Source organism: Ovis aries, chromosome 20 (assembly GCF_016772045.2).
Source record: "Ovis aries strain OAR_USU_Benz2616 breed Rambouillet chromosome 20, ARS-UI_Ramb_v3.0, whole genome shotgun sequence".
NCBI classification, from domain to species: Eukaryota; Metazoa; Chordata; class Mammalia; order Artiodactyla; family Bovidae; genus Ovis; species Ovis aries.
Window position 1 is genome coordinate 36,243,841 of NC_056073.1, and position 26,539 is coordinate 36,270,379.

Consider the following 26,539-nt stretch of genomic DNA (forward strand, 5'->3'; position numbering starts at 1 on the left):
CACCTTTTTTCCCTGGATCCTATGTCATCCTAATTCTTGACTATTCTGTTCTCCTTAATTCTGCTGGAGTATTCTTTCAAAAGCTTCATTAAAAAGAGTGGCAGGGAAATTTTGTTGTTACTGTCTTAACATCTCTGAACATCTTAATCCACACAACTGACCAATAGTGTGGCTATGCATAGTACTCCAAAATAAAAAGTATTAGCCATCAGAATGTTGTGTTGTTCCTCTTTTTTTTTTTTTTTTTTACTAGGCAAGGATGCTGATGAGATTTCCAGACTGACTCTGATGCAAACTTTTTACATGTGCCCCCCCTAACTTTCTGTAAGTTTTTAGGGTGTTAATTTTTTTTTGAAAGTATAAAAAATTTCATGTTAGCATCTTGGCAGTCATTTCTCTTTGGCTATTGAGTTTCTCCATAAGTATGCTACAATATTGTGTGAAAGAATGACAATTCATTTTTTAAAATGTTTCTTGCTTTCTGCTTAGTCTCACCCAGCTATTCATTTGGCTGAACTTTAATTAGTAAAAGTTCCAAGTTCTGGAACTTGTCTATGTGCTGCTAAAAAGAAAAAGAGACAAAAATGCACAAAGAAGAATGAAACAGCATATTTGGAAAAATTTTTTTTAAATTTTTATTGTGATATAAAATTATTTTTTTCTTTTAAGGGTAATTATAAAAATTATTTTTAAATATCATAAAAAACATATGCTTTAATAGTAAGTTTTAAATAAAAAGATGATTTCTAGACTTACTAAAGCATGTGAAATAAAACTATGTCAATAACTTCAATTAGCAATCTTTTTTTTTTACAGTTGACATAAAACTACTTCTGAACAAAAGAAATCCACAACTAAAAATAAAAGCAATAGATCACAGCAGAAATGACAGAGACGAGTCTATCTCCCATAGCAAATTAGAGAAAAAAAAATCTGAGAAACTGCCTGTGAAACACTGCAGTGACAGAGACAATTGGCTAGTGTACTAGGCTATGAATTGGAATGAACTTGGCACTGGACTGCGGGGCATTCCCAAAGGAAAGTACCTACTGCTCCTCCCCCTCACCCAGCATCCTTCTTGATCCTGTGTAATTGGGTTCAGCATGATGCAACACCTGCTTACTTTGGCCTTCAAGTCCAGAGCAAAAAAGAAAAGACAAACCTTTACAGTAGTCATCATAAATGTTAACAAAGAGGGTGTTTAATGCATAAATACATTTGATCATCTACAAAAAAGCTGACCAATAACAGAGGTGAGGGTAGCACACTATGAGTTAGTGAAAGACCTCAGTTAGAATTCAAAAACAAATGCAACTTAGGTTTCAAAGTATGTAACAACATAAACTAACTACCCATAAAATGTCTCAAACTAGAGACTACACCTTACTGTTGAAACTCATCTATACATTGATTTTGTACATGCAAATCATTCTACGTAGGTTCTTCAAAATAACTGGGCTTCTTAGGTGAGCCAAATAAAAAAATCTCATATTTACACTGTTAATTGCCTAGTAAATAATTCTCTTCAGTACATGAGAAAAATCAAACAAGTTTGAAGTGGACCAAATTCTAAATTAATTGCATATGATTTTAGAGTCTGTGAGGAAATTTTAAGGGGCGTAAAACAGAATACTAATGCAAATATTTAATGCTAATTGTGACTAAATGCTGCTTTTTGAGACAATATAAGTTTTCAAAATACTAATATTTTTAAATGACCATTTCTACAAATGTATTCAAACTGTGAGTCTAATAAATATAATTACTAGCTGTTAAGGCTTTTTAAAATCTAGAAGACCTTCTGTATTTACATTTTCATAGTAGTATTAATTCTGAAAGAATGATGAAAATGTTCAATTAGCGTAAATAAGAGAAATTTTGATGCATTTTCCCCGACTTACACTATTTACTTGCAAAAAGGTTCATTAAATAACTTGGGAATGGAATTAATGAGAACATTTCCAACTATGCCTCTGCTCTGATCTTATGATTAGTTCTGAGAAATCAGTCAGGGACATGTGAAGAGAATACTACCTATGTAGTAGGTAGGCCAGCATTTAAGAAAACTCCAAATATTTTAAAATACTTATTATTTAGACTGACTAAAAATATTTACAAATATACACTCCATACTATATCTGAAATGCTACAAAAAATGTGGTGCTTTAATTCACTTCTATATTTTCACTTGCAATTTGGTGTTTTATTGGCAAAAGTATAAGAAGGATGATTCTACATCATTATTTAGGTCTCAATAAATCATGAGCTTCAAATTGCACATACGAAAAAAGTAAGACTAACACACATACTATCTCAAAGCGGTAAAAATGATCAGAAAAAGGATCAGACCTATTGAAATTATTAGGCATAAACAAAATATATGATTAAAAGAATTATTTTTTAGTCTTATGGAAATTAATTTTAGGACGATCAGTCCACACTTTCAGGAAACACTAAATTAGAAGTAGAAAGAGAAAAAACAATCTTGAATGAAAATAAAAATATAACCTTTCTAAATATATGGGATGTAGCTAAAGGAGTGCTTAGAAATGAATTAATAAATTTAAATGTCTGTGTTAGAAAGAGGTAAACAATAATCTAACCTTCCATCTTAAGAGGTTTAAAAAGGAGCAAATCAAGTCCAAAGTAAGACAAATAAACTAGTAAAGGTAAAAGAAGGAAACAAAAAAAAAGAATATAGAGAAAAAACAACAAAAGTAGGGTGTATCTTTAAAAATAATAAAATTACTAAACTAGTAGTAGACTGAGAAGATAAAACACAAATAACCAACTTCAGGCATGATGAAGGAGAAGCACTATAGATGCTATCAATATTCAAAGGATAATAAGGGAATATTATATGCAATTTTGTGTCAAAAAACTAAAAACACTTGGATGAAATGGGCAAATTCTTTTAAAGATGTAAGTTATAAAAATGGACCGAAAAAGACAGGAAAATCTGGATAGTTTTTTATCTATTACAAAAATCCAACTTGTAATTTAAAATATTGTCAAAGAAAACAACACAAAACAACCCAGTCTAAATGCCTTTATATTTAAGAGGGAATACAACCAATTCTACAGAGATTATTTCTTTTTTGTTTTTGGCCAGTTGGCATGCCATATCTTAGTTTCCTGACCAGGGATCAAACCTGGAGCTGCGGCAGTGAGAGCACTGAATTCTAACCACTGGATAATCAGGAATTCCTAGACATGATTTCAAAAACAGATGAGAAATAAACTCATTTTACAATTTCAGCAAAAGTGGTCTATATGAAAAAACAGAGAAAGAGATGGAAATACTAATATTTTCAGACCAATAATCCTCATGAACTCAAGAGACAAAAATCCTTAACAAAATATAAACAAACCGAGTACTGAAATACATTAAAAGCATTCTATATCATAACTATGTTTTTAATCAGAAATGCAAGGGTTGGTATGACACGAAAATATTAATGAAATAAGCCATATGAAAAGAAAAATGGATAAAAACCCCATGGTGATCTTAGTACTTGCAGAAAATTCAGTTTACAAAACCAACCCTGATTCATGATAAAAATTCTCAGCATAGAAAGAACAGAAGGAAGCTATTGCAGTCTGATAAAAGGTCTAGAGCTATGATCATATTTATTGGTAGAATACTAAATGCTATTCCATTAAGAATAGCAACAAGGCAAAGAATTCTGTTCTTCTTCAATTCAGCATTTTAGTGGAGCAGAACATATATTCAGGGCAGGAAAGCAAGAGAAAGAAATTAAAAGCATATAGATTGAAAAGAAAAAGTTTTTTTGGGGGTAAGTGACATAATCTCATATGTAGAAAATTTAAGGAATCAAAAGAATCCAGTAGAAAAAATGAGTTCACTAATGCTAAAGATCAACATATAGAAATTAATTGTATTTTGATATATTAAATGAAAAATGAGAAAATTAAATCAAGAAAAGAATTTCATTCACATTAGCATAAAAATACTTAAGAAAACATTTGAGCATAAAAACAGATAAAGAGAGTTTCTTAAAATTTGCTGGATTATTAAAGAATAGCTAAATAAACTAAAAAATATCATTTTCATGCATTGGAAGATTTAACTGTTGTTGAGATGGGTGGTCTCTTCAAATTGATGCAAGATTCAATGCAACCACCATCAAAATATTTCAGCATGTTTTCCCATAGAAAACATCAGTAAGCTGATTCTAAAATTTATATGAAAATGCAAAGGACCTAAGATAGCCGAAACAATTTTGAAAAGGAACAAAGTTAGTGGAATGCATAAACCCAGCTTCAGTTCAGTTCTGTTGCTCGGTCGTGTTCGACTCTTTGCGACCCCATGAATCGCAGCACGCCAGGCCTCCCTTGTCCATCACCATCTCCCGGAGTTCACTCAGATGTCCATCGAGTCAGTGATGCCATCCAGCCATCTCATCCTCTGTTTTCCCCTTCTCCTCCTGCCTTCAATCTTTCCCAGCATCAGGGTCTTTTCAAATGAGCCAGTTCTTGGCATCAGGTGGCCAAAGTATTGGAGTTTCAGCTTCAACATCAGTCCTTCCAATGAACACCCAGGACTGATTGATCTCCTTTAGAATGGACTGGTTGGATCTCCTTGCAGTCCAAGGGACTCTCAAGAGTCTTCTTCAACACCACAGTTCAAAAGCATCAATTCTTTGGCACTCAGCTTTCTTTACAGTCCAATTCTCACATCCACACATGACCACAGGAAAAACCATAGCCTTGACTAGATGGACCTTTGTTGGCAAAGTAATGTCTCTGCTTTTCAATATGCTCTCTAGATTGGTCATAACTTTCCTTCCAAGGAGTAAGCATCTTTTAAATCTCATGGCTGCAATCACCATCTGCAGTGATTTTGGAGCCAAAAACATAAAGTCTGACACTGTTTCCACTGTTTCCCCATCTATTTGCCATGAAGGGATGGGACCAGATGCCATGATCTTTGTTTTCTGAATGTTGAGTTTTATGCCAACTTTTTCACTCTACTCTTTCACTTTCAACAAGAAGCTTTTTAGTTCCTCTTCACTTTCTGCCATAAGGGTGAAACCCAACTTAAAGACCTACAACAAAAGCTACAGTAATCAAGACAGCATGGCAGCAGTATAAGAACAGACCAGTGAGAGAAACAACACAGAGAATCCAAAAATGCACCCATAAATTTATAGTTCATTTTCAACAAAACAGCCAAGGAAATTCAACAAGGGCAAGAGACAGTGTTTTCAGTAAATGGTGCTGGAGCAATTATATACCATGTGCCAAAAAAGAGAGAAAAAAAGAACTTATTAGACCCTTATCTTGTATTATACATAAAAAGTACTTCTATATGAATCACAGATATCTAAGAGCTAGAATTACTAAATTTCCAGAAGAAACTTTGAGACTTGACTAAAAAGGCAAAGATCTATTAGCTGTAACACCAATACCAAAAGCACAATCTATGAAAAGAAGTTGGACAAACTGATAAATTGGGCTTACTGAAAAACACACTGTTAAGAAACCAAAAAGAGAAGCTACAGACTGGGAACAGCTTTACAAATCATACATCTGATAAAAAGATTTGTATAGTTTGTACACAAAATATATTAAGTACTCTTTTGGCTCATCAACACAGGAAGACAACACAACTGTACACTGGGCAAAGGATTATTAGCACTTCACTAAAGAAGATATACAGAGAGTATAAAACAGTGCATAAAAAATTGTCCAACATCATTAGTAATCTGGAAACCCCAGGTGAAACCGTGTAAGATGCCACATACTCAGGAGAGTGGCTATGCTGAAAAAACTGGAAAAGAGCAGACATCAGTGTGCATATTGAGAAACCGAAACACTTATCCCATTGCAGGTGGGAATTTAAAATGGCACACTTTGGAAAATGGTTTGGCAATTGTTTAAAAAGTTAAAAACACACTTAATGTTACTGAGAAAGTCTATTTCTAGTTATGCACCAAGAGAAATTAAAACATATGTCCACACAAAGACTCGTACATAGATTTTTACAGTAGCTTTCTTCATAATGGTTCCAACCCGGAAACAGTCCAAATGTCTATCAGCTGGTGGATGAATAAACAAATGGATATCCATACAATGGAAATTTACAAGTAAAAGAGAACCAACTAATGATAGATGCACCAACATGGATGAACCTTGAAAACATTCCTAAATAAAAGAAGGGAGACACAAAGGATTACTTACTGTTTTCCACTTGGGTGAAATTTCTACAGAAGCAAAACTATAGAGACAGAAAACAGATCAGTGGTTGCCTGGGGCGGGGGGCAGGGATTCACTCCAAGCAGTCATTAAGAGAATCTTTGTCATAACGAAAGCATTCTAAAACTGAGTTGTGATGACAGTTGCACAAATGTATACGTTTACTAAAAATCTTCAAACACACACTTATGTTGGGTGCATACTGGATAGCGTCCGAATTATACCCACAACAAACCTCTTAAAAGTGAAAAAACAACACCCAAACAAAAATTATCTGTCTGAAGATAGTTAAGGAATTCTCCATAATATACTTTATTCTAAGAAGTCCTTAGCCAAGAGTTAAATATGGTCAAATAGGGGAGAAAAGGCAAAGATAATAAAAGGTCAAGTTAAGGTTGAAAGGGAGTTATGTTCAGAGCCTACTTTCATGATGGACTAGAAAGAAGAAAACTTGCATTTATTTCCCAACTACTGATTTATGAAAACAAGGAGTCATTTTCTTCATACTAAAGGAGGAAATTTAGGGAGAAACAGTATGACATCTTCACAGAAAGTTAAAAAAATTTTCAGCAGCTTTAAATTTATTTTATTAAGTTTGCAAAAAAGTTCTCAAAGGACCTGGACTGAAAACAGAAAAACCCCTGATATATTTAGCTAAGGGCTGAAAAGCCAAACTGGGTCACTAGGACAAAGAAAGACTAGAAGGCTTGGGAATCCATTCCTAATCTTTTAACATGGGTGACTAGGAGAAAAATCTTCCCTGAGGGGCTCTGCTACTAACGAGCTGCAAGCTTTTGGGCAAGTTACTTATTTAGTACCAGGATGCTTCAGTTTTCTTCTCTATAAAATGAGGATAGCGAAAGTATTCACAGATACGAGGATTAATGAGTTAGTACATATGCTAGCTGCTTAGGATGGTGCATGCTAGTACCATGCAACATACTACCTGCCATGTTTTAACCAGTATTTTTCTAATCCTGTCAGAGAGATGTTAACAGTAACCATCATTTATCATATGGATACTAGCAATATGTAAACTTAAATATTTTGTTTAATATAACCTCCATGTAAGGTACAGTCTACTTAGTCCCTATGAAAAGGAAAGTAACATTAGCGAAATAAAATTCTGAAAGGTAGAAGAAATTGCCAGTAGTCACAGAATCACTAAATGGTAGGACTTCCCTGGTAGCTCAGCTGGTAAAGGAATCTGCCTGCAATGAGGGAGACCTAGGTTCAATCCCTGGGCTGGGAAGATCCCCTGGAGAAGGGAAAGGCTACCCACTCCAGTATGAGAAGGGAACAACTACCCACTCCACTATATGGCAAAGGAAGGGTCAGTCTTATCACTTACCTGTGTCACTTAGGTACTGATCACACTTATGTACATATTTGAACAAACCTTACCAAACAGAAAATCGTGTACAGAACTGCTGGTTAAGTTACGTTCTAAGTAGAAACTTGGCTCAGATATTTTAAGTTCTACTTATTTAATTTTATTTTTAGTTATCAACTTCTATGGACCAGTTTTTATTTGTGCAACAGGTTTTAACATAATTAACTTACAGAAACAAACTCAGTGCTCTTATAATTCCTGTGTTAGATATTTTTGGACTTTTGTCAGGTTGCACTGCCAGAAATTGCTAGTATTAAGAGTATTTTTGAATTTCTTATACTTTACACATCAGTTCGCTTGCTCAGTCATGTCTGACTTTTTGCGACCCCATGGACTGCAGCACGCCAGGCCTCCCTGTCCACACAACTCCCAGAGTTTACTCAAGCTCATATTCATTGAGTCGGTGATGCCATTCAACCATCTCATCCTCAGTCATCCCCTTCCTCCTGCCTTCAATCTTTCCCAGCATCAGGGTCTTTTCAAATGAGCCAGTTCTTGGCATCAGGTGGCCAAAGTATTGGAGTTTCAGCTTCAACATCAGTCCTTCCAATGAACACCCAGGACTGATCTCCTTTAGGATGGACTGGTTGGATCTCCTTGCAGTCCAAGGAATCTCAAGAGTCTTCTCCAACACCACAGTTCAAAAGCATCAATTCTTTGGCACTCAGCTTTCTTTATAATCCAACTCTCACATCCATACATGACCACTGGAAAAACCATAGCCTTGACTAGATGGACCTTTGTTGGCAAAGTAATGTCTCTGTTTTTTAATATGCTGTCTAGGTTGGTCATAACTTTTCTTCCAACTTTACACATATTCATACATATTTATACTTCAATCACATCACCATGTCAGTATCTTCTAATTTTTTGTGTGATGAAGAGTATCAAACTAATCACAGCATGTCAACTTTTAGTGTCTTTTATATTCTCATCATATACTACTGCTGTAATTTTTTACTAACACTTACCCACACTATCCTGATAGCTCAGTTGGTAAAGAATCCACCTGCAATGATGCAGGAGACCCCGGGTCGATTCCTGGGTCGGGAAGATCCACTGGAGAAGGGATAGGTTACCCACTCCAGTATTCTTGGGCTTCCCTCGTGGCTCAGCTGGTAAAGAATCTGCCCTCAATGCAGGAGACCTGGGTTTGATCCTTGGGTTGGGAAGATCCCCTGGAGAAGGGAAAGGTTATCCATTCCAGTATTCTGGCCTGGAGAACTCCACGGACTGTATAGTCTACGGGGTCGCAAAGAGTCGGACACGACTGAGCTCCTTTCACTTTCGCTACCCACACTATCAGATACAGAAGAAACATGAGCAGAAGTAGGGGCCCTAAGTGCAGCAGAAGGAGGCGAGTCCACATTCAAGGGAGCTGGCATGGTCTTGTTTCCCATTTCTGTTAGTCTCTTAAGGAACACAAAAGCAAGCTGGCATCTATTAAGCACATACTGTACAACAGCTGCTATTATAAATGTTTCATATTCATCACTTTACTTGGTCGTCACAGCAGTCTAGGAAGGAATGTGTTGTCATCTCTATTTTGTGAAAGAGGGACCTGAGGCTCAGAAAACTAAGATAATCTGTAATTGAGTAGCTAGAAACTGGGGCTAGAAACCCAAATCTGCTTGGATTTAAAACCTGATTTCTTCCTAAGGATGTTATTACTGCTTCCTTTCTCAGAACCATCTGTTAATAGGAATAATTATATCTACCCATTTCTTGATGAGTGATGATAAAGATAAAAAAGTATATATTATCAGGTAACCATTTAGGCTTTAAATGCTTCTATAATCACCAGAGAAGAGCAGTGGAAAGAGCACTGATCAGGCTGAAATGTTTGGGTTTATTAAATATCCTCTGTTAGAAAAAGCTTGCAAAATTTTTCCTCACAAAAGGACACTGATCGAAACAATCAAATACATCAAAGTTCATATTCTACTACCTTAATGAGATCACATTTACACAGATCACATTCTCTGAGGATAAAATTACACATAAATGGTAAAAACACAGGTTTAGAAAAACTTCAACCCTATTTTTTAAGAACCTGAATACAGTAAAAACATAAATGTATTCCTACAAATAAATAGCTGTGATCATTTTCAAAACAGAACATATAAAATTCCTGACCTTCAGAGAGCAGTTTAATCTACTTGTTTGAAGAAATTACTTTCAATAGTAGCCAAAATCTACATGCTAATATATAATTCACATAGTAATTTTAGGTGATATTTATAATCAGGGATAGACTTTCAAGGTCTCTCTCTGAGAAACAGCAGCTAGTAGTAATTAGTTGTTTTTTTTTTTTAATTCCTTCTCTTTGAAAGTAATAAAATCTTTTGATAAGCTTAAAAGAATTCAGATGTTTACTGTTTAAATTTGGTACAATTTTACTTTTTTGAAGTAAAAAAGTAATATACATGAGACAAGCAAAGGAAGATGGATAAAGTGACAGATGATCTGTTAAAGCTTTGCAAATTTCTAGAAATTCTAAGAAATCAGGATTTAAAATGGATTAAAATTTTAAAATCAGGATTTAAAAATAAATGGGTTGGCAGAGGGATGGCATGGGAGGTTGTGGTTAGCAGATGTAAGCTTTCATATAAAGAGAAAGAATGGATAAACAACAAGGTCCTACTGGATAGCACAGAGAACTATATTCAATATCTATGATAAACCACAATGGAAAAGAATATTTATAAAAAAGAAAGTATATATGTATAACTGAATCACTTTGCTGTACAGCATAAATTAACAACATTGTAAATCAACTATACTTCAATTAAAAATATTAAAAACTGAAAAACAAAACAAAATAAAATGGTAAAAAAAAAAGGCTATTAAATGTCTGTGTAAAAACTAATCAGGTTCATGGGTAGAAGTGTTTCTCAAACTCAGAAAGAAAAGTAGCTGGTAAATAAGGGGGGAAAAAAAAAGATGGGGCTGTGCATATGCATAACACCAAAGAATTTAGTGTCATCCATTACATTTCTAAACCTGGTTTAAATCCAGAATATACAGTTTGGCTTCAGGCAAAAAATCAAATGAATCATCACAGTTAACTAAAAACTAAATAAATACTATGTTAAGTAAGTTTTTTATCCTGTAACACCATGTTTGCTTTTACAGCAAGTATGTAGGAGTAAGCACAAAGCCCTACATAAGACCAAAGATATTGCTTTAAAAATTAAAAGTAAGCAAACTGGATAATATTGTTATAATAGTTAAAGGAACCATATTAAATTTCACAGAAGTTTTACACATCTTTTATTAAAATCATTTTATGATATTGCTGGTTAAAGTGAAGGTATTTACTATCTATGCTACTGTTAACACAATTCTTATATGAGTTTTTCTGTTTCTATGGTAACATGAATTATAAGGTTCAATGAAGCCAGATTCTGTAATGTGTATTTTTCTGTTACTCAAGGTGAAAAGGAAATGAAACATTTCTAACATTCATAAACTGCCACAAATGTCTGAATTCCATTTAGAGATAAGACGATAATTACTAAAGTAATTAGAATTCTTCCTGGATGGAATTATTTTGCACACAGTGGAAATTTAGATTTGGGAATGAAAGCAGGGGCCAGGGTATATTCAGCATCGGTAATTAATTACAACCAGAACCAATACACTATTCTGATACCTTGGAACAGACTAAACCTTCTGTCTGCTTCCGACTACAATATGAAAGAGAACTGGTCCCCCACCCCCATCCCTTAAGTCAGAAAGATAAAGTGGGTAAAATCATTTTATTCAAGAGAAAATCCAATTACAGAAATAATCAACTTTTCTCTCTTGCTTTATTTTTTTCATATTTGAAAGGGTTTTCACATTAGCAGAACCAATTAAATGAATATCAGGACAGGGCAAAAACTACAAAGTTGGGCAAGTTGCTTAATTTTTTCTTAAATTAAACTTTGAAAAAAAAAATCACTTATTGAAATTTTAGAGACTCAGAGCCAGATCACAATAGGAAAGCATGACTAGAAGGTGACTAAACACTGGATTCAGGAAGAATAATTCACAAAATGCTATAGTGATAACTACGTTATCACTATGTTATCCAGTCAACTACAAATAAGAAATTAGGCACATTTCTACTTTTAGTAGAGGTGTTGTTATCATTAAGAACTCAGAGACATCACATTTCAAGTCTATGCCATCCTAAACTGCAACCTGTATAGCATCTTAAGTAATACTGGAAAAATACAGACAGAGGGGGCATGCCCAAAGCCATCAAACCAAAACACAGAAGCAATATTCACACTTTTTTTTTAATCCCTCATTGGTTGAACTCCTGTTCTGCTTACTCTCAAAATCAGATCAAGGGTTGGCAAACTATGGCCCATGGGGCAAAATCAGCCACTGCCTATTTTTATAAATAAAGCTTTATTGGAACTTGGCCACACTCATTCATTTCCATGTCAACTATGGCTGCTTTGGCTACAAGAAAAGAGTAACTGTGACGGTTGCAATCACAAAGCCAAAAATATTTATTACTTGTATCATAAACAACCAAACAAACTGATGAGTCTAATTGTTGGTAAGTACTCCCAGGGACACTCCAGGGTAACTGGCGGGGGGCAGAGGAGAGGTGTCAGTGGGCATATGATGCTGTGCAAAATGCAGCCCAAATCAATCTTTTCATTATCACCAAAGTCCTCTTGATACAGTTCAAATCAGAATACTCTTTCCCTGAGGAATCCTAGTGCACAATCTATTAGCACCTATCTGTACAATTCATCCCTCATGACACATCTCTCTGACAAAATAATTTCTGATTTTCTCTCAGCATCTCGACTCCCTGGTTCCTACTTCGTATGTCTGTGAAGGCCAGATTATGATAGCACCTGGCACCTCTCACATTTGTTTTCTTGTCTTATGTGTCCTAGTAAATCAATCATAAGCACCTGGTGGAACTAGGATGGGGTCAGAGTCACATTCTCATACTCTTTGGCAAGGCTGCAGCAGCTTTACTGATAGCTGAGGCTCCATAAAGGTGCCCATTGAATTAAAGGTGATGGGCAAGGGAGAACTGGGAAAAAAGACAGGGGTGATGAACAAAAAATTTCAATAAAGTAACAGGCTTTATTCATATGCGTGCGTGTGTGAGCATGCTCAGTCATCCAGTTGTGTTCGACTCTGTGACCCCACGGGTGTAGCCTACCAGGCCCCTCTGTCCAGTGGAATATTCCAGGCAACAACATTGGAGCAGGTTGCCATTTCCTACTCCAAGGGATGGTTCCAACCCAGGGATCAAACCCGTGTCTCTTGCGTCTCCTGCACTGGCAGACGAATTCTTTACCACTGCACCACCTGGGAAGCCCCTTATTCATATGCACTAATGAGTAATCTCTGTTCTGACTAATATCAATCTCAGCATTCTACTTCAAAGTCCTAGAAGCCCACTTCTGGCCTTTATCTATCTGGCAAGGGAAGAGAACAGGCGATGTCCAGGGCTTTTAAGTGTCAAGCTTCTCTTTGGAGTAAAGGCTTCATGGATGCTGCCCAGACACTGGCCACCAGAGTTGATCTGTCCTGCTTACAATGAAGGCAATGATTCTCCAGCGAGCACTTTTAAAAATATGTATTAGTTCACTAACAGTTGCTTCACTCTCAATTCTTACTTCTAGAAATAAGTAAAACATTTATAAGGGGTCAAGGCTTATTTTAAATGACCTGAGTTTATTTGTAACTTTCAGTTTAAAATTTGGCAAAATGGGGTTTGAGCTAGAATGTTTGAAGTTGAAGCCAGATTTATGAGACTTGGGAGAGGGGTTTTCATTCTAATTCTGCATTAGAGTTGCTTCCTTGTGTTTTTCAGGGTGGTAAGTCCCATCATTCAAAAACTGCTTATTAACTGGATGGTACGTTCTCAGTAAAGCACACTCGGTCACTTCCACTGCATCCAACTCTTTGAGACCCCATGGACTGTAGCCCATCAGGCTCCTCTGTCCATGGGATTCTCCAGACAAGAATACTGCAGTGGGTTGCCTTGCCCTCCTCCAGGGGATCTTCCTGACCCACGGATCAAATCCACATCTCCTGCGTCTAACACACTGAAGGCAGATTCTTTACCCAGTGAGCTTCTGGGGAAGGCCCTCTCAGCAGATGGATAGGGAACATCTCAAAGGGCTGCTGTGGCAGAGGGGCAGCAATGGACCGAGAGCCCTTTCCACACAAATATCACATGAAATGGGCCTGTTCATGAAACACTATAGATTTTACATGAAGAGCCCATCACTCTTTATGACACTGCCTTCCGGATCCCCCATTTGGTCCACATCTTTACCTCCAAAAGAGCAATTCTGCTCTGTCTCACACCACGCTAGACTGGTCTGTCAGCAGTGGGGGTCCCCCAGCCCTCCACAGCATGACCTAAGACACGCTTCTCCAAGCCTTAAGATGCTTGAGGCTCTCCCTGACTGTGAGTAACCTGGTTCCATTCTGATCACAGCAGCTGTGTGCGGGCAGCCTGTGCCTCATACACTGGGGCTGGGATGCTGGGCCTTCTTCTGAGGCTGGTGGAAGCCGATCCTAAACCAAGAAACGTCCTAAAAGCCAGGAGCAAAGCATAAGGGAATATCAGGATGCTATAACAAACTCCAAAGTCACCGTTAGGAGAGAAGACAGACACGACTAGTCACATTAGCTCAGTGCCAGGGTGACTGCGTGGTGCTTTCTGAGGCCAGCCTCTCTGAACCTTATTGAACACTTACCCTATTCCAGGCATTCTTCAAGTACTTTTCATATACTGACTCATTTAATCCTCAGAGGAGTTAATGAGATGGGCAATATTTTCTCCATTTCATAGATGTGGCAGCGGAAGCACAGAGGGATTAAGTCTCTTGCCTAATGTCATGCAGCAATAACCAGTACAGCCTGGGTCTGTCTGGTTTCAGAGTCTGTGATTTTAAATGACAAACTGCCTCCCTGCAATGGTGGGCAGCGCATCTCCAGTAGTGCTAGATACAATTATCCCAAAAGACCTCCATTTTCAGAAATATGAACTACCGGATATCACTGTAGAGTGACTTGACTGAGACGTTATCCAGAAACACGAGTGCCATCTGATGAGACCACAACCACGAAATAACAAAAATACCCACGTAACATTATCTGCTCAGTCTCTCCTCAGTTATGCAAGTATCACTTCCATGCTAAGGTCCCTGAGGACAAGGTCGCTTGTCCATGGTCGCAGAGTGAGTTAACAGGACAGCAGCCCTGGTATTATGGTTTCTGACTCCCAGTCCTTTACTCAGATGCTTATCTTTCAGCCAAGGAAAAGAAATGTAGAAAGAAAAGAAAGAGAGAAAGAAAAAAAAAAAAATCCTCACCAGATAGCCTATCTGTGCCAGTAGCTAGCAAAAAGATATTCATGAAAGTTCAGATTTTATCACACATATTTTCAGCAGTGCCCAAATGAGAAGGAGAGGTAGGTTCCCAGGAGATTAGAAACATTAGCAGACAGAACTAGCCCTTGGCTCAGAGAGCCAGTGAGAAAACAAAAAATCTTGTTAATTTTGAACACTTTACAGCACATCCCAGATTATGCAAGTAATCTAGAAAGTAGCCCTGATTGTATCCTTTTTTGGTGAAATAATCTAAGGAATAGTTAGAAGATAACGATGGTGGTGCTGGATTCCAAGTCCTGGACAGTTCACAGCCTGGTACAGAAACCACAGTATCTCTGTCTCTCATACAGTTTAGACACTACTGACATCTAAAGACCCACAGTGTGGCACACGCTGATACTGCTTTCTCTGCGCTGTTTCACAGACATCAAAACAACCGTCTCAGAAGGATGGGGTGAGATTTACAGAGGTTCTGAGAGGCAAACCCTCTGCACAGAGGAACACTACTACCTCTCAAACCTACTGACCTGAACAATTCTCAGGAACCACAGTCCATCTAAAAGGTTTCTGTACTGTGATTAGACCACCAAAAATTTTTGTGTGTGAGCACCAATGTAAACTGAGATGTGCAGTCTATCAGAAAGGCATTGGGGTGGTAGGAGCTACCAGATGAAAGCCTGATTTAAAGGCAATTTGATTCAATCCAACATACAACAACTGAAAGGTGTGGGTGTGCTCAGTCGTGTCCAACTCTGTGACGCTATGGACTGTAGCCCACCAAGTATCTCTGTCCATGGGACTCTCCAGGCAAGAATACTGGACTGGGTTGCCATTTCCTCCTCCAGGGGATCTTCCTGACCCAGGGATTGAACCCAGGTCACCTGTGTCTCATGCATCGGCAGGCAGATTTTTTATCACTGAGACACCCGGGAAGCCGATAACTGAATTTCACCTGCAGACCAAAGGGCTGAGCAAATAGAATCAGAGTCCACTGGAGGGCTGTACACCCATGGGGGTGGACAGTAATGTGGCTGATGGGGCCAGAATCCATACAAGGGAGAAAGTGGTGAAATAAATGGGAGTATGAACCACAGAGAACACGAAATTAGGAATAACACGGGTTTGGAGATGGGGAGAGAAAGGACACAAGGAAAAACTGCAGAGGCTTGTTGGCATGATAACAGCATGGCATGACAGGGGGCACAGGGCCCCAGACTGCCACCTTCTAACCTACAATCTCCTGAAATGAACAAAGTGTGACGTCACTAGAATCTACACGCCACTTCAGTCTATGTATGTAGCGCCAATCATAGAGAATACTTCCAAACATCTTTAACAAATCAATCTCTGATCAAAAAAATAAAAGAAGAAACTCAAGGTGGTGAAACACAACCAATAGCTATCACATCACATCTAAAGAGTAGATCTTTTTTAAAAGTCCTCATCGGAAATGCACACAAAATTTGTAACTCTGCATGAAGACAGATGTTAACTAGACCTATGTGGCCATCATTTCATAATACATGCAAATATCAAATCATTATGTTGTACACCTGAAACTAATATAATGTCGTATGTCAATTTTAGAAAGTGTTAGCACAGGAGCAGGGACGGGGTGGATGGCGGTAGTGGTGGTAGAGTACACAGCAGGAAAGTTAAAAGGTAAAGTTGAAAGGAAAGCATAACGACTATATATGAAGCGCTGGAAAGGCAGGTGCCCTCTCTCAAAATGGACTCAGACTTGCTCTACATTTCCCATGCAGTTCAGAACATTAAGGGAATAAAAACAGGGCCAAAGGAGAGGGGAAAAAAAAACAAACAAACTACACTTTTATCAGAAAGCAAATTGCACTCTAGCATTATAGACGACTATTCCTTTATACAAAGCTAAAACTGTTATGCATGTAATTTATTGTATTAAAACAAATTGTGCTGATGAACATGAAATAAGAAAATGAATCTTTGTACATCAACCATAATAAAGAGATGTTTATAAATCTGTATGCTACTCACCATAAAAATTACAACCAAGAGACACATTAAACATTAAGTCCCTAATAATCAAATATTAGAAATTCTACAAAAACCATTATCATATTATGCAAAGGACACATCACATATGATAGGCAATTATTGTATATTGTGTGTTAAAATATTTTCAAGGGGAAAATATGAAATACCCAGAAATATGAATTTCAGAATACTAGTGAAAAATCTAAGATAAAAGGTAATTTGATGCAGAAACTCTATTTTATTAAATTGGAAATTCAGTTTAAAGGAGTTACATGATTTTAAGCCTGAGTTTTTTATTCAAACTTGGTCCAATTACTTTTTACAAATTTAAATCTGCTGATGGTGTGCATATTTCCAATAAATACAACAGCATGAGATTCCATACTAGCAGGACACCTGCTAACATCTTTTATTCATGTGCGTGTCCCCAGTGCAAAGCAATTATATTATTTCAAATATTTTAAAATGTTTTCTATTACTGCCTAACATAACTGCAGGTTACCTTACAAATCATGACTTTCTTTCTGCACTCCCCCTGTCTAAATCTCTGGGCGGGAGAGGGGGAGACTTATTTGTGGTGTTATTTGTAGAAGTCAGTAACAGCTCAAAAAATAATCTCAGTCTAGTTTACCTACATCTGATTACAGATGTGAGACTATAGCTGCTTCCCATCAAATGCAGGGAAAAGGCATGCATATACAGATTTTGTTTCTCATCCTTGATTCAGTTCTTCGGAACTGGTTTCCAACATTATAAATTCTGGAACAGGAAATAAGCTCTAAAAACTAGTTATCACAGCCCTGAAAACCTTTCAGTCCTCACTGTTCCCAAGGGTTCATCATCTTATGGGCCACTGCAGTCTTGTCAGCTTCTCATCCACAGGAGCGGGCACAGAGATACATGCGGGGGCATGACGCTTCAAAGAGTGAGGGGTGCAAGGAATTAAGGAATGCACAATGTGTGTTTATGTGGTATTTTTCTACATTTGTTGAAATGACAATCATTTAGGCATATTTCACAACTGAAAATGGTAAATCTGAAAGGCAATGAGTTTCTTTATATTAATTTCAGATCATCCTTTTATAGATTATTATGTTAAATTATGTTAAATAATTTACATTAATTTTAGATCATCCTTTTATAGATTATAATATTATTATAAAAATAATCTACAATAATATTAATAATAAATAATATTGTTATTATAAATGACATTATATTATGTCATTTATTTTAGTACAAGTAGTTGTACTAAAAGTTACAAAGGTTGGCTTTGAAGATTAATACAGACACCTCACTTTTAGCATTGAACTAAGGACCCCAACGTATTCATGTAACAATATTTTTAATAAATCTGAAACTCTTAATTGACATATGCCTAAAGTGATAAAGATTTTTCAAGAAGCTATTCAATCTATTTAAATCCATTATGCATATGGCTTATAAAGTATTAATTATAGCTAGGATCTAATTTTTAACAGCCTACTATTTACTCTATCCCTTTTTTATCTAACTTTCTCAGCAATGGTGAGCACTCAACAAAAATATTTTTAATCTTGACTTGACAAAGAGACATTCATCTAAAACAGAACATGCTCACAAAGCTTTATCACAGGGCACAGGACTTCAGACCATTATTGTTTTATGACTAAAAAATGAATGACTTAAGACAAAAAGCTCAACATCCTTAAACTTCATTTCTATTCATTCTCTAATAAATGCCATCTGTTGTGTACTTTAGGGATATAATACCCGTCAAGAACTCCATCGTATTATGAGAACCGGCACCAAGTTGATCTGAAATGCATATTTGAACAGATGTGTTTAAATTACATCTCCGTCAATCCACATGCATAAATTCAGAGCAAGCGTGTGTTGATTTAAAATGCATAAAAAAAGGGATTTGGAGATGCATCAAAAGTGAAGAGCATCTCAATGGATCAAGGCTCACATTACGAAAGGTCATTACTAAAAATAAAGTTTGCATTTATTAAGGGTTGCACCAAGGGGCTGTTCATGGGAACTGATTTAATGTTTGTTGCACAAAATCAGCCACTGAAACAACACTAATTTTTTATATAACTTCTCCATGTAAAACATTAAAACCATCATGCATGAACAGAAAAAAAAGGTAATAGAAGACATCAAAATAGAGAAAATTATATGACAAGTCTACTGACTAACATTGGTTCATATGGCTCGGTTCCCTACATTTCAGCCGTACTTTGCTGTTGTTCAAGGGGAAATATCTGAGTGATTTCTATAGGCATAATACTGCTCTGATTTCATTTTTTACAGACATGCTTCCAAAAGTTAAAATTAATTAAATCTCTTGGAATTATGAAGATTATGAAGTTCATCAATATCTAGCAAGAAATTAAACATACTAAAATACAAGTATGAAGGTTCAGTTCAGTTCAGTCGCTTGGTCGTGTCCGACTCTTTGTGACCCCATGAATCGCAGCACACCAGGCCTCCCTGTCCATCACCAACTCCCGGAGTTCACTCAGACTTACGTCCATCGAGTCCGTGATGCCATCCAGCCATCTCATCCTCGGTCGTCCCCTTCTTCTCCTGCCCCTAATCCCTCCCAGCATCAGAGTCTTTCCTAATGAATCAACTCTTCACATGAGTTGGCCAAAGTACTGGAGTTTCAGTTTTAGCATCATTCCTTCCAAAGAACACTCAGGGCATTCTGTCATTTATAATAACACCCTGTCATTTATAATAACAAATGTCCTTTAGAATGGACTGGTTGGATCTCTTTGCAGTCCAAGGGACTCTCAAGAGTCTTCTCCAACACCACAGTTCAAAAGCATCAATTCTTTGGTGCTCAGCCTTCCTCACAGTCCAACTCTCGCATTCATACATGACCACTGGAAAAACCATACCCTTGACTAAACGGACCTTTGTTGGCAAAGTAATGTTTCTGCTTTTCAATATGCTATCTAGGTTGGTCATAACTTTTCTTCCAAGGAGTAAGCGTCTTTTAATTTCATGGCTGCAGTCACCATCTGCAGTGATTTTGGAGTAGAGACCCTAATTAAATGGTCCCTATATTCTACAAGGTGCTCATTTCTAAACAAGTTTTTCACATGTATAGAGCAGGCGTGTATCAATGTAAAGCTTAATGGTGAGCTGTTGAAAATCATGCCCACTTCTCATTAGGTTAGTGGTGTAAGAAGAAGACAAGTATGCTGAGTGAAATTCCTAGTTGTCAATATCATCATCAGACACTGAATTAATGTATACTATTTTACATGATATATATATATAAGTAGGTCCCATATATTTAGCTCTCAAGGAAGAAACTGAATATGACAGTAAATATACTCATGCATGAGGTTTCATTCTTAGGCAGTGCACCTACACCAATACTAAATACACTGGGCAACTCATATTTTCTTTATTCATAGATGAAGAAAGTAAAGATTAAGCATAAAACTGATACAGGAGGGAGGAGAGATAAATTGGGAGATCGGGATTTATTGACATATACATACTACTATGTATAAAACAGATAATTATAATGAGGACCTACTATATAGCACAGGGAACTCTACTCAATACTCTGATGACCTACACGGGAATAGAATTTTAAAAAGACTGGATACATGTATATGGTTCACTTTGCTATACAGGAGAAACTAACATGACACTGCAAATCAACTATACTGCATCAAAAATTAATTTAAAAACTGATAATGGAAAAGCTTTATATTCTGGCCATCTTTCAAGTGAAGCTTCTCAGGTGGCACAGTGGTAAAGAATCTACCTGCCAAAGCAGGGGATGCAGGTTTGATCCCTGGGTCAGAAAGATCCCTTGGAGAAGGAAATGGCAACCCACTCCCATGTTCTTGCCTAGAAAATCCCACGGACATAGAATTTTGGTGGGCTAGAGTCTATGCAAAGAGCCGGACATGACTGAGCTCACACACGTGTATCTCTCGAATAACCCTTTAAGGTACTATAATATGTTAGGGCAGTTTAAGAAAAATGACCATTTCAAAAGGAACTTCAGATTTGTACAAAAAGGATATTCTTGAGGTGTAAGAGGAGAATCATCTTTCTAAAAGTGGAGATTTACAGTTCTTCTTACTGAGTGATCCCCCTAATTCTCTCAAGACAGAATTAATTAACAAAGGGATGGTAATGAAAGTAAGCATGACTAGTAAGTGCAGTAATAACTACTATAAAAAAAACCCTGCTTTTTATTAAACTTCAAAATATCATTCAGGTTTTATAATTTCTGCTAATTATTCTGTCCCCTGCCAGCCATTCCTAGCCTCTGTGCCCTGCTATGTGCCCCCAGAGAACTGAGCTGTGTAGGGTACATCATCTGAACTTCGCATCCTGTGTTACAGTCCATCCCACTGAACCTCCATCCCTTCTTTGCAGTCTCTGCTCTCTAGCTGAAGACGTCACAAACAAGTCTCTTTACTGCTCCTCCACGTCTTCTTGGAAAAGCTAAGCCTGCCTCATTATTCAGACCTCTAACTAACGGGCATTTCCCCTAGGAAAACTTCCCTGCACTTTGACTCATTCACTCCTTTTCCAAGTGGCCAAGTCCTCCATGTTTTCTACGGTTCCAATGCAATTGCTTGTTATGTCTACGTTTTCTCCACAGGGACTGGTAAGTTTCCTGACGACACTGACTGTCCTGCTACCTCTGCATTCCCAGGGTCCAGCTCAGTGCCTGGCACAAAGCGGGTGCTGACTGAACATTAATCAATCAGTTAAAGACCTAGTCCTCCTTTTAAAGAGGAAAAATCAAATCCCATAAATGCTTTTTATTGAGGCACGATTGTCAGCGTTTTCGTTTAAATAAGTAAAATTAAATGTTTATGTGATACACATAACAAAACAGTCTAAGATAAATATAAATCTCATAATAATCTTTCCAAGGAAATGAAAGTAAGAGGATCACTGGAGAGCAAATCAGTTTGAATGAGATTGTTACCTAGAGCTGAATTTTCACATATAGGAGATGCTATCTACCTATTTAAATGAAAGTGAATTAAAAGCAAATAAATTTAAGATTCAGTTCCTCAATTATATCGGCCACCATTCAGGTGGTTCGGTAGCCACATACACCTACTTTCTATTATATTTGACAGCACAGATATAGAACCTTCGTTTGTAACTATCATTGCAAAAAGCTCTATTGACAGCACTGTTTCTGAGAGCTGAGATTCTATAGATACTTAAAAAAAAAAACACCTCTAACCACGAATTTGAAGTTTCTTTTTCCCCGTTTCACAAATTGGTGATATCTATGCATTATATTAAAAGATGCTTACTCCTTGGAAGAAAAGTTATAACCAACCTAGATAGCATATTCAAAAGCAGAGACATTACTTTGCCGACTAAGGTCCGTCTAGTCAAGGCTATGGCTTTTCCTGTGGTCATGTATGGATGAGAGTTGGACTGTGAAGAAGGCTGAGTGTCAAAGAATTGATGCTTTTGAACTGTGGTGTTGGAGAAGACTCTTGAGAATCCCTTGGACTGCAAGATCTAACCAGTCCATTCTGAAGGAGATCAACCCTGGGATTTCTTTGGAAGGAATGATGCTAAAGCTGAAACTCCAGTACTTTGGCCACCTCATGTGAAGAGTTGACTCATTGGAAAAGACTCCGATGCTGGGAGGGATTGGGGGCAGGAGGAGAAGGGGCCGACAGAGGACGAGAAGGCTAGATGGCATCACTGACTCGATGGACGTGAATCTGAATGAACTCCGGAAGTTGGTGATGGACAGGGAGGCCTGGTGTGCTGCGATTCATGGGGTCGCAAAGAGTCAGACATGACTGAGTGACTGAACTGAACTGAACTGACTCATTATATTGCCATGAGGATTGAGATATTTTAAAAGAGTTACTAGCTCAGTGTCTAATACATAACAGGGATTGGTTAAGTTTCTTTCCTCTTGCTCTGGTAATGCAAAGGCACTTTGTTCAAAGGACATTTTATCGCATGTTCCCCAGTCAAGCTAAAAACAGTGGTTTCAAACTGTTCTGCACGAAAGACTAAGGGAATAGGGCTTGAGTGGCACTTTAAAGGACCACAGGCTCTAGGTCTCCCATTTCCTGACTTTTCAACCGGAACAACTTCAGATTTAATTCTTCCAGGTTGGGTTTACCCTGGAGATATTTTTTTTCTTCTCAATAAAGGCCTGTGAGGCCAATCAAACTAACAAACAAAAAATCCTAAACTTTCAATGTCCTGTAAGATACATCTCTAGTATTATAAATAGCAAGCAGGTAAGGCCTGTAACAACCTAACTCCTCTGGCCTCATCTCTCCCCACAACCTTTCTTTTCAATGTTCTATCCACACAGAGTTGAGGATTTTAGGACCAAGGTCAACAATCAACCAGAAAACAAAGCAAATGATTTTGACATGTAATCCTTGGCTCTGATGAATTAAGAGATGTTACAAGTACTGCAAAGTTATTTTTGTTTATGAGTTAGGTAGAAAATGCGTATGTGCTCAGATGTGTTCAACTCTTTGCAACCCATGGACTGTAGCCCACCAGGCTCCTCTGTCCATGGGATTTCCCAGGCAAGAATACTGGAGTGGGTTGCCCTTTCCTTCTCCAGGGGATCTTTCCAACCCAGGGATTGAATTATGTCTCCTGTGGCTCCTCCATCAGCAGGCAGATTCTTTACCACTGAGCCACCTCGGAAGCATGTTTATGAGTGAAGTCCATGCCAAAATTGAAGTAACTGAAAATTAGCCTCTGTGAATAATCTGCAGGGCACACCTATAGGCAAGAATATTTTCAAAGGAGTTGAGAAAACAGTAATTCATTACAATCCGGAGTGGAATCTGCGATAACATAACTGATGGCAGGTAAAAATAAAGAATGAAACACAAAGAAAGCCTTAGGTGAGCAAATTTCAAGTTTGTGAGAATGAAAGCTGATGATACTGATGAGCAGGTACTCTGTGGAAATATTTGAATCTTATGTTATTGAGCCAAGAAAACCAACAATTTCATTCACTCTTGTGGACTTAACTTTCATCAATTCCTTGAATTTTTATTAGAGACAGAAGTTGAATATTTGGTCTCACCCTACTACAAACCACTTCAAAGTTTTAGCAGTGGTTAAGTCATACAGTAATTTTCTTGAGATGGAGGCTGATAACTGAAATTTTTCTTGACAAGAAGAATCAACTTCAACCAATATTATCAAAAGGTCTTGAAGATTATATTTTGTTATATATATGATAATGTTTCTTAATGAATTCAACCCAAGTATTCCATTTCTTAACGAATCAACCTATTAAGCGGTAAGTTTTGCTTTTATGCAAAACTTATTCTACTGCAGTAAAGTCATTTATGGGCTTCCCTGGTGGCTCAGCTGGTAAAGAATCTGTCTGCAATGTGGGAGACCTGGGTTTGACCCCTGGGTTGGGAAGATCCACTGGAGAAGGGCATGGCAACTCACTCCAGTATTCTTGCCTGGAGAATTCCATGGACAGAGGAGCCTGAGGCCTGCTGGGTTACAGTCCACGGGGTCGGAAAGAGTCTGACATGACTGAGCGACTAACACACACACACACACTCACACACACAGTCCTTTATGATGACAACCAAGTTGTTTAAATCACAATACTGTAAAGTAATTAGCCTCCAATTAAAATAAATAAATGTATATTTTAAAAAAATCACAATGTTCATCTGCTTTATATATTTACTATGCTGTCAAAAGTGAAACATGCTCTTCATTCCCACACAAATTTCCAGCAGATTTATTTTCTGAGGTCAAACTACAGTATAAGCAGCATTTTTTCTGATCTTAATACAGGTGCTTGGGAAACATCCACATTTAAAAATAATTTAATTGTATGACTAAGAGGAATTTCCATTCAACCTTCAACTGGAAGTGACAGACTTGATAAAAGGAAAAAATATACATATATATATAAAGGATCTAAGAGAATTCTATAAATGACAAGTGATAGAAATTTTGAATTAAAACTATGAAATACTGATATCATGAAGTGATACCAATATTCAGCATTATGGATCTGTGTGAAAAGATATTTTCAAAAAAAGAAATACAAAAAATCTCATTAGATATCAACATTGACAAATGAATACTAGCGACTGAGTGATGACAGGAAACATTAATTTTTGTACTCCAATAAGTGAAATGTTATTCAAATAAATTAATCCTATCCTTCTTACTAGCAGGCCAATAGTTTAAATACTATAGTACATTATTATTATATTTTTAATTTCAACAATAACAATTTGTGAAGGTTGGTCTTCTTTAGAGATGGACTGTATATAAATCATCGTTGATTTTGTTTCTTGAGCCCTTTATCAAAAAATCTTGCTGATCCCTGTAATAGATGCTTCTCTAAATACTCTGAATAGTTTAAAATATATATAAAAGTAAAGCATTCCTCTCAGATATGTTATGCTGAAAACAAAACCTACGGCAGCTACATCTTTTAATAGTAAAGATGAGCACCAGAGCACAGGAGACTCCCAAGAGGGTACTAGGCAGTAATACCTTGTCTCAGAGATTGCCTGTACTTTAGTCTGAATAAGTCTATAAACAGAATTTCAATAGATTTGAAACAAGCCCAGTCTCCAATCGAGGGTCTCAAAACCTTGCTTATTGAGAACTTAACTCTTTAGGCAATATTTGATGTTAATTAAATCTTGTATGTTCCTGTGATAAGTTTCTAAGACTACCTAAGACTGCTGTTGATAAGGAGAGAAAGGTGCTGAAATAAAATTTGTACTGAATCTCAAGCATAAACACCAAGAAGCATAAACATTAACAGAATAAGTATTTCAATATGAAAAGTTCTTAGCATCCTGTAAAAAATGAGCACCAGTAAAACACATTGTATCTTTACACATGCCATGCAGACAAATCCACTACATTGCAAAATTTATAGATTAAAAGATTTCAAAAGTAATTGAGTTTACAACTCACAAATAAAATTCTTAAAATGGAATTTTGTACCCTTGTCTCTTTTGTTTGCATAGGGGAAATGTCATACATGAATTGCTCATGGTTTATTTCTTCATATTTATCTTGAACCAAAATTGGTTCTTTAAAAAATAACAAAAATAATTTGCTGAGATTAGATTATCCATTTTTTGGTTGGATGAACAAACAGCTGCATTAAACTAACCCTATGTTCACATGAGCACATCTTTTATGCATTGAACTTGTAGGCAGTTTGTGTTGGCCTGATAACAAAACAGATGTTTTCCTCAGTGATTGGACTAACTTTACTAGGTACAGGCCAGCCTTCAGATCAAACTACATGTGTGCTTTAAAGGACTGCATTCACCTCTGTAACATAAAGCCTACCGGACTAGCTCATCTATGAGCTGCTTTAACTGGCCACTTACTTAAAATTAAATAGGTGTAATTTCAAACAGTTGTTTACTTTACATTTTTTTTTAAATTAAAAAAACTTAGAGGATGCTGGAAATCTCCAGAGAAAAGACAACGATGGCTCAAAGGTAAAGAGTGGGAAACTCATAACAGGACCAGTTGCAAAGCCAACATGGTGACAGAA

At 37.0% G+C, this 26,539-nt stretch overlaps 1 protein-coding gene across 8 annotated transcripts in view; it reads right to left on the reverse strand.

Annotated features, from left to right (window-relative positions):
- CDKAL1 (CDK5 regulatory subunit associated protein 1 like 1) overlaps window positions 1–26,539 on the reverse strand; it is a 607,158-nt gene that overhangs the window by 144,307 nt on the left and 436,312 nt on the right. The window lies entirely within an intron of this gene.